The sequence below is a fragment of the Octopus sinensis genome, linkage group LG16 (assembly GCF_006345805.1).
Source record: "Octopus sinensis linkage group LG16, ASM634580v1, whole genome shotgun sequence".
NCBI classification, from domain to species: Eukaryota; Metazoa; Mollusca; class Cephalopoda; order Octopoda; family Octopodidae; genus Octopus; species Octopus sinensis.
This window is the reverse complement of record NC_043012.1, coordinates 12,236,039-12,246,548: the sequence shown is the minus strand read 5'-3', so window position 1 is coordinate 12,246,548 and position 10,510 is coordinate 12,236,039. Positions and strand designations below refer to the sequence as shown.

The window sequence follows — 10,510 nt, the reverse complement described above, 5'->3', positions numbered from 1 at the left end:
GTATAAGTGTGCATTTGTGCGTTTATGTGTTTATTCTTCTTCACGCATACTTTAATTGACTCAGTGAAATATATGCGTAAATTTCCTTAAATGTAAGTGTTGTGTATGCGTCCCCAAACGATGAAGTAGACTAGCCCAATACGTAGATATAGAGAGTAGTAGACTAGAACAAAGACAGTAGAGTAGCGGTCAGAGTAGAACAGAGCAGAGTCGTGTAGAGGAGAGAAGAGTAGAGTTGATCCGAACGTGCGATATATAAGTGGCGACGAGGATTTCGTAGCATACAGTTAATTGAACAATGCAAACATGACATCAAATGTAAAATGAAGATTTCTCTACATTTTAAATTGATGTAATGTTTGCAATTTTGAATTAAATGGAGTGGTATGAAACGATCGTACTGCATTACCTCTGGATATACTTGTTGCTTATATTGATTATATTATAATTATATATATGTATAAAAAAAAATTCTTGTATAAGTTTTTACCAATTATGGTCCTTTTCCATACCGAAATACTACTAAGGGAAATTTGTTGATTTTATTGAATTAATAATTTTTCACGCTATATCTGTAATGAATATATATATATATATAAATATATATATACACATATGTATGTATGTATTGTAATGAAATCTCAGTTGAAGAAAGACACTATCTCGGAGCTCGGATGATCTATTACAGTTCTCTTACAAAACTCTATTTATATATATATATATTCGAGTAACTGATATAATTACTTTTCATATTTCGTTATGCAAATACGAGTGTGTCTTTTGGTGAAGTAAGATTTTTTGAAACGAAGGAGTTAGAAATAGCCTAACTTGATAGAAAGTATCGTAAATATGATATGTAATAATGAAAATAAACAAAACAAAACTGCACGTGAATAGAATATATAGAAAAATATATAATAAAGTATAATACAACAACCAAAAAAAAACAAACAAAGTACACAGAGATCAATGAATATCTGTTGGTGACACACTCTTCAGTATTTGAAAGAAAGTATAAGAAGGGAAATTAGAAGGTGAAGAACTAAATAAGGAAAAAATGGCGTACGGATTGATAACAATCCAGAAGAAAAATCCGAGAAGAATAGAGGAAATAGCAAAAGAAAGTGAAGCATAAACAAAGTCATATGCACAAAATTGCAATGTCAACAGGCTAAACGTTACCGCGATGAAATTGCAGATCTGAAACAAAAACTGATGGGAAATATACAGCCGTATGTTGATCTTACAGTAAACAGTTGCTACTGAGTCAAATGGCTTTTTCTTTGTTTTGTTTTTCACCATTTATCTGTCTACCTATATAGATAGATACATACATAGACAGACAGACAGACAGACAGACAGACAGACAGACAGATGGACAGACAGACAGACAAACAGACGGACAGACTGACAAAGCGATAAAGAGATAGATAGATACATATATATATAGATAGATGATAAATAGATAGATATATAGATAGACAGACAGACAGGCAGGCAGAATGAAAAAGAGATAAAGAGATAAAGAGATAGATAGATAGATAAATAGATATATATATAGATAGATAGATGATAGATAGATAGATAGATAGATAGATAAATAGATCGATAGATAGATAGATAGATAGATAAATAGTTAGGCAGATAGGTAGGTAGGTGGATAGATAGATAGATAGATAGATAGATAGATAGATAGATAGATAGATAGATAGATAGATAGATAGACAGATAGGTAGGTAGATAGATAGATAGATAGATAGATAGATAGATAGATAGATAAATAGATAGACAGATAGGTAGGTAGATAGATAGATAGATAGATAGATAGATAGATAGATAGATAGATAGATAGATGATAAATAGATAGATAGATAGATAGATAGATAGATAGATGGCTGAGATAGGCAGACAGACAGACAGACAGACAGACAGATAGACAGATAGATAGATAGATAGATAGATAGATAGATAGATAGATAGATAGATAGATAGATAGATAGATAGATAGATAGATGAATATACACATGTGTCTGTTTAAAACAGAGAATAAGCGTAAGCCTGTGCATGTACGTACGCATGTATGCATGTGTGCTTGCATATATGTGTCCGTTTGTATATGTGTGTATGTTTGTGTGTGTTCGTGTGTGTATGTGTGTGTCTGTGTATAAACATAATCATATTTTTATTATTATTATTATTAATGGGACCGATTTAAAGAGTTGCTTAAAGTCCGAGAGGATCTTGCGTTGGCACTTACCAAACTGGTTTTGAATTCGATATTCCTGTTTGTATAATTAACTTGCATACATACATAAAATATAAATTTATATGTGTGTATATGTATATGTTATACCAATATGAGTGAACGTGTTAACATATATGAATGTACACACTAATTAACTTTGTACATATATATGTGTGTGTATATATATATATATATACCGGAGTAAGCACATAAATGTGAAACAAGGTGGAAAAAAGAGTATTCAAATACCAGAGGTAGAGCAATGTGCTTTATTTAAAAGCAGTGAAACTCCGAGTAACAGCTTTTCTTATATTTCTGCTGCTTTTAAATAAAGTATATACATATATCTGTGTGTGTGTGTGTGTGTGTGTGTATGTGTATATAAATATATACGTGCATGTATGTGTATATAAATATATACGTGTGTGTGTGAGTGTTTATATTTATATATATGTGTGTAAACACGTGCAAACATATATATTAACGTACATACCTACTCACCTATCTACGAATGCATAGTGTAAGTTTGTGTGCGTTTATATATGTAAAAAAATATTTCACATACGTATACATTTATATGTGTATGTTCCTGTGTACATTTGTGTGTGTGTGGTGTGTGTGTGTATGTGTGTGTGTGTGTATGTGTGTGTGTGTGTGTGTGTGTATATTATATGCATTTACAACCCATTTACGTATTTTCCGTTATTATTTCTTAGTTTGTATTTATTCTGGAGTTATTTTACTCTCTATGCAAACACACATATTTATTTCTTGGGATATTCCTTGTGTCTGTATTACACACAATGACTGCTGTTGCAATTATTGTTAGTCTTAATGTTTTTGCGGTAATAATTTTGTTGGTTTTACTGGGGTCGGCGTAGCGAAGGAAGAATGTCGGTGGTGGCTGTGGTAACGATGGCTGCGTGTTGGAAATGGTGGCTGGAATAAATAGCTGCGGAGATGAAGGAGTTGAATCGGAATATATATATTTACTTAATTGTTTTCTTGCTTTTTTCCACTTTTTTTTCTTTTCCTTTTATGAAAGTTTTCTTCATCTGCAATTTAAATATGCTATTTCCTTTCGATTACTTTTTAGGTATTAAGTGTTTTTTCGTGTACATATTTGCTTTGAAGGCGATTGGTGCTTTGCATTTTTGGCTGTCTTCGTTGCTACCATTTTGCCGCTGGTATTTTCTTCTATTTTTTTTTTCCTTTTCTAATTGTTTTCATTGTTGTTATGGCAGCACCGATTGATAAAATGTCACCAGTTCAATATTTGCACAAAGAAAACATAAAACAAACTACATAAAACAAAGCTAAAAATAAAAGAACAAAACGTTGGTTTCACTTGAAGATTGCAATAATATTTATCCTTCAAAACTTCGTATTTTTTTCCTTTCTATGAAAGAAACACTTCCCGAGCGGTATTAATACTTAAATAAGTGGATTAAGATAATTGATGACGTTTAAACATAAGCAAACTCATACACATTATATCTGAATGTCAACCACGGAAAAAACCGCTTTATAAAACTTCACTTCTGTTTACTTTTCAAATCTAGTTTAATTCCCTATCGTGGAATCTTAACAGGCCGACAATACACAGTACACTAAACGACTCTCTTTTTCATTTATTTATTTTCTTTTTTGCTTTGTTCGTTTATCTTCTACTTGTTTCACTCAATGGGCTGCGGCCATGTTTGAGCACCGACTTGAAACGTTTTAGTCAACTGACTCGACCACAGTACTTATTTTTGAAGTCAGATACTAAACCAGACGGTCTGTTTTGCCGAAACGCTACAGTATGGGGGGCGTCGAAAAGCTAACACCGGTTGCTAAGTGATGATGAGCCAAGAAGATGATACACACGTACCTTTATATACCTATCATTACATATATATATATATATATATATATATATATAGTATGTGTGTGTGTGTGTGTGTGTGTGTGTGTGTATGTATATATGTGTGTATGTATGTATGCATATTAATACACGCAGAAACACACACACACACACGTGTGTGTTTGTGTGTGTGTGTGTGTGTTACTAACATATATACCTAGAAACAGGTGCTTTGTCGACTCACCAAAGTGAATGGAGCTTTGGCCAGGAGGAACTGATATCATCAGACAGTATCCAACTTACTTTACTTTCATCGGATGTTTCGACCCTGAACCGTGAAACTCTCCCATTGGTGGGTCAACAGAGGCGGCAAAATCACTGCTCTTCATCTTCTCCTAGCATCCAGCTCAACGCCTCTCTGTTACCGCAAAGCCAACAGCAGGTTCTTTCTGCCTCTCCTGCGTACAGCCACCCTTCGCTCTCTTCCTCTCATTTCAATGACTCTAAGCACTCTCCATGCCGACTGAGCAGGGAACGCCCCTACAACCAACCCCGAATAGCAAAAGCTATACTTGCCATCCCTTCTCCCTGCAATCCTGCAGAAGGCTCTCATATTTGGCACGCATCAATTCGTAAGAGTCATCACAATCCCTCTCCCCACAGGAGTGTGATCCCAATCAATATCATTTACTTGGTTTTGTATGTATGTATGTATGTATGTATGTCTATGATGGACTTGTTTTAGCTCCCGTCTACCAAATCTTCACAAGGCTGTGGTCAGCCCGAAGCTATAGTAGAATTTGTTTACCTCCGGTGATCGGGTGATAACCTGTCTTTCAATGTGATATAGCCGTAAACAAACATAAGCTAATAGAAATTAAGGTTTCATTTACGGGTACCATTGATTATAATCTCTAAATCTTGCTGATTCATTCAAACTAAGCGTAGATCGCATACGTTCTTGTATTTTATGGAAGGTGCATTAAAATGTCAACCACAAATAATTATACATTGACTTGGAATCAGTATTAATCACAGATGTTACACTTTAGGCCAGAGCATGGTTCAGTTTTCAGATTCAGTCCGACTGCGCGGTATCTTGTGCAAGTGCCTTCTATCAAAGCCCTGTGTTGATTAATAAATTACGAGTGAATTTGGAATAGGGAAACTATGTGAAGCCCATCGTATATAATAGTTTACTTTCCCGCTAAGGTAAGATCAACAAAAAACTTATTCCGTGTGGTATATATTTATATAAAAGAACGGCGAGTTTGCAGAATCAGTAGCTCGCCGAGCAAAATGCCCGTCATATATACATACATACATATGTGTGTGTGTGTGTGTGTGTGTGTGTGTGTGTGTGTGTTTATGAGTGTGTATGCAGGTGTCATCATATTTCTTCCTCAATCTTTGATACACAAGCGGTATTTGCTTGCTTACGTTCTCATACCATTATGAGTTTAGCAATCGAGATCGATAGAGTAAATACTCAAAGACAAGTACTAAGATATACTTGTTCCACTAAACCCACCAAGGCGGTGCCGCATGATGGCTGCAGTCCAGTGCAGTCCAACGATGGCAGAGATGTGAACCTGTTCTCCTTCATATTAACTCTTTTCAAAGACGCATGATGTTTTCGTTCCTAAAGTTTATTCAACTTGTTCTAGAACCGATAGCGTTAATGTCTTGTCTGTCTGCTACGAGCGAACGTTATACTCGTCGAATGCAGCAGAGTTTCCTCCTACGGCACTGACGTTTCCTTCCTCTATGCTTTTTTCTAAAAGCTAAGTGGAATCATCCACAGAGTGTCGATAAGATACGAATCATTGACCTTTTCAGTATGTATTCTGATAACCTTTGTGACTTAGCTTTGTGTGTACCCATGTATACAGATGCATACATAATGCATGCATACATATGTACATACATACATAAACATGCATCGCCATGTTGATTCGTTAGCTACTGCACGCATTTTTTTTCTCCCTCCTTCTTTCTGTGTTGTTCTCTCTCTGTGTATCTTCTGTTGAAGAGCGTAGGCTCGAAACTTTAAAGACTTGTTTTATTTTTTTTCCTGAGCGCCATACTAATACAATTGTTCGTTTGTTTTCCACCTGCCTTCGTCTTTTTTTTATTTTCATAAAGCTTCCCGTTATATATATAATATATATATTATATATATATATATATATATATATATATTATATATATATATATATATATAAAACATTATTGGTGAATTGAAGAATGGAGCTGAACGCAGATTGAACAGAAATCGTTTATTTCATTCTACACGTGTTTCGAAAGGCACAAATTACCAAAATCGATTGAATAATGGACATATTGTGTCTTTTTCTCAGGAAGAAAAAGGAAATCCGTTAGAGAAACAAAACAGAACAGAGGCGTTCAATTGCGTTCAGCTCCATTTCTTCAATTCACCAATAATGTTTTAATTTCAATTATCCGCACCAACGCACGGTTGCAACGCCAGATGGTTGTACCTCCAACCGTGTGTTTACTGCTGTGATTTTGTACTACTAAGGTATCGGTTAACTTTTGATTATCTACAACAAGATTATTCATCTTTCTATTCACATAATATATATATATATATATATATATATGTATGTATGTATGTATGTATATGTATGTCTATTAAATAAAATATAATCATACATACTAAACACAGGCACATATATAAACGCAATTCTGTACACCTATATACATAGAGATACATATATACAGCTAAATATGAGTGTCAATGTGAGTACGCGCATGTGCAGAATGAATTCTTTAATTCTTTCATCTTTTCACTTACTCTGGCCATTGCACCAAGTTGTTTTCTGAATCGTTGTCTATAACTTTTTGTGGTTTACATCGCTAGCAGCATTTATTTTATCCATCCATCGACTTGTAAACACACACACGTACACTCACTGACTCACACACACACACACACTCTCTCTCTCTCACACACACACTTACGCACGCACACACTTACGCATACACACTTTCACGCATATACACAAATATGTAGAGATGTATAGATTTATATATATATATGTGTGTGTGTGTGTGTGTGTGTGTACGACTATAATATATATATATACATACACACACATGCACACACACACACCACACACACACACACAAACATAATATATATATATATATATATATATATATATATATATATACGACTTTTGAAGAGGTTGCAAGGTGCAAGGACAATATTAGAAAAAATAAGTAATTGAGTGGAAATCGAATCGGTGAGTGTGTTAATTAATAAGGCATTCAAACTGAATAACTTTCCCCAGACACAATAAATATGCTTCAACACACGATCCCTGCAAACCAAATACAAAAACGAAATCAGGATAAGAGTAGAAGACGTTTGCTCACACCGTCATGTTCTGGGACTGAACCCGAAGGCAAGGCCCTGTAAAAAGGGCGTTATAACCACACACCCGTGAAGAAATGATATATAATAGTAATATATGTATATGATATTTATAATATACATATGTATATATTTATTCACTATAAATATCTGCTTATATGTGTCTGTGTGAGTGTAGATGGCGAGCTCGTAGAATTGTTAGCATGTCGGACACAACGGTTGGCAATGCGACCATCTCTACGTTCCGAGTTCAAATTCCGTAGAGGTTCGCTTTACATTTTATCCTCTCGGGGTCAATAAAATACGTACCAGTTAAATACTGGGGTTGAAGTAAACGGCTTATCCCCGCCTCGAAATTCATGGCCTTGAGCTAAAATTTGCAATCCATATTTATATGTATATACATATATGTGTGTGTGTGTGTGTGTGTGTGTGTGTGTGTGCGTGCGTGTGTGTGCATGTGTGTGTGTGTGCGTGTGTGTGTGGAGGTGCGTGGCTTAGTCAGCGCTATGATCGTAAGACTGTAGTTTCGATTCCTGGACCAGGCGACGCGTTGTGTTCTTGAGCAAAACATTTATTTCACGTTACTCCAGTCCACTCAGCAGGTAAAAATAAGCAACGCTGCGATGGACCGGCGTCTCATCCAGCTGGGGAACACATACGCCATAGAAACCGGGTAACCGAGCCCATGAGCCTGGGTAGGTTTTAAAAGGGCACATTTATTTTTATTATATATATATATATATACTTCCAAGTTCCATACATCATTTTCTTCGACCCGTGTTTATGACCTTACTTGCTTAAGTAGTGGTTATGCCAATGGGGATGAAAAGTTAATAGTGAATCAAACTTTTGCCCCTAAAATGTTTGAATATATATAAATTCGTTACTTCATGCTAGTGAATCCGAACTAACATTACATCTAATTACTATTTTTATAAATCTTTCATTTTCATTTTTTTTTTTCCTTTAACCCTCCAACGTAGAGTATAGGCCACTTATAGTTGAATTCCATGTCGCATAATTTTTCGCTTCTGTACTTATACTCTGTCATGAATGTCCCCCTTTCTCTAGTTCCTTTTGTGTTGATCTACACCACAAGTTCTTAGGCCTACCTCTCCTTCTATATCCATCTGGTTTCCACTGTAAAGCACTTTTCGCTACATTTGGTGTGTCTTTTCTAATTGTGCTACCAATCCACTTCCACTTTTTCTTAAATATTTGCTCCCTAATCGAAACTTGATTTCTTCTTTGCCATAGCTCCATATTGCTTATGTGTTGGGGCCATCTAATTTTAAGTATACTACGCAAGCATCTGTTGATGAATGATTGTATTTGCTTATTTGACTTAACTGTTGTTCGCCATGTCTCAGCCCCATGCAATAACACTGCTTTTACGTTAGTGTTAAAAATTCTTATTTTGTTCTTTATTGAAATTACACTTGCGCTCCATACTTTTTTAAACAGGTGAAAAGCGGTCCTTGCCTTACTTATTCTTGTCTTAATATCTCCGTCGGTCCCGCCTGAAAACTTTATCTTACTACCTAAATACGTAAACTCGGTTACATCCTCTAGTTCACCGGTTTCTAGTTTAATACGTTCGCTCTTTTCTTCATTAACGCGCATAATTTTTGATTTGCCGCTGTTGACATTCAATCCTAGTTTTGGCAGCTATTGCGTCTAATTTTGACGCTTTCATGTGTATGATATAAATTTCAAGTTCAGTTCTACTAAAATATATTTGCATTATGTTGACCTAACCAGACAAGGTTAATGACGATCTTGATTATAATTGCTGTATTTTCGAAACAGATATATGTCAGTTTTCTTGTTTGCTTAGTATGGAATCATTTGCATTGGTCTTTTGCCAATCAGTATCGATCTTTGTTTCGTAATAGTCGTCGATGAAAATTGTCCCTGATTACTCTTCTTTTTTTTTTATATTGTTTGCTTCACGATTGTATTCTCCGAATAATATATTTGTATACCTCCCCGACATCTTGTCCACTTTCACTTCCACCATGTAAAAGATATTATGAACTAGGCACAAGCCAATCCATTTTTGCTGTCGGTCTCTATTCATGTCAAGGACATCAGCCTCATTAAATCTTATAGCACATCTAGTTAGATCCTCATTAACTTGGAAACTATGTATTTTACAAACGTCATCAAACAGTAGCAAGTTATGTTGTTTTGCTTTGAGAATTCAAAACATTAGCCAGTTGTATATTTTGTCAACTCTAAATCGTAGCCAACAGCATATTTGGCATTCTCATAGCATATCCATTTAGTTGTTCATTGTTCAAGTGATTTAAGACAGCGGGCTAGCAAAATCCTTGACAAGCCAGAAAAAGTGCTTAGCGGCATTTCTTTCGTCTATGCGCTATGGGTACGAATTCCACCAAAATCGACTTTGCTTTTTATCCATTCAGGGGTTGATGAAGTAACTAAGTACAAGTCGAACACTGGTGGATGATGTAATCGACACGCTCCCTACTTCAAAATTTCAGGTTCTGAGCTTATTCCAGAAAAGATTATTTAAATTATTTGGAAAATGTATGGAAAACGCAAATTGTAAAAGAGAAAACATGGATACCGAGCGCTTATACAGTTAGTGTTCTTTATCGCTCACGACACAACTTGTAATTGTTTGAATTTAAAATTCTAAAATTCCAACGTTTAAATCATATCACAGACAAAAATTTCAAATAAAGAAAACAGTTTGCACCCTGTTACTCTGTTACTGCCAATTTTTTCTTTGCCTAAAAGCTGTTTTAGTTTTTTCTTTTTGACATAACATGTAAAAAAAATTGACGTTTTCAATGTATTTAGAAATTATTTCGATCGTGTGAAGACTATTTATGTGCATGCATGTGTGTCTGTGTATCTGTTTTTGAGTGTCGGTGTGAGTTTTGTGCCACTTTCTATGCCAGTGTGTATACACATACGCCCGCGCGCACAAAACATACATATATACACTCTGTTTTCGCTAGAAAATCGGAAAAGCATGATCTACAGT

General features: G+C 35.1%; 1 protein-coding gene across 2 annotated transcripts in view; it reads right to left on the bottom strand.

Annotated features, from left to right (window-relative positions):
• The window catches only part of LOC115220451 (vesicular glutamate transporter 1-like), a 406,828-nt gene that overhangs the window by 157,655 nt on the left and 238,663 nt on the right, over window positions 1-10,510 (bottom strand). The window lies entirely within an intron of this gene.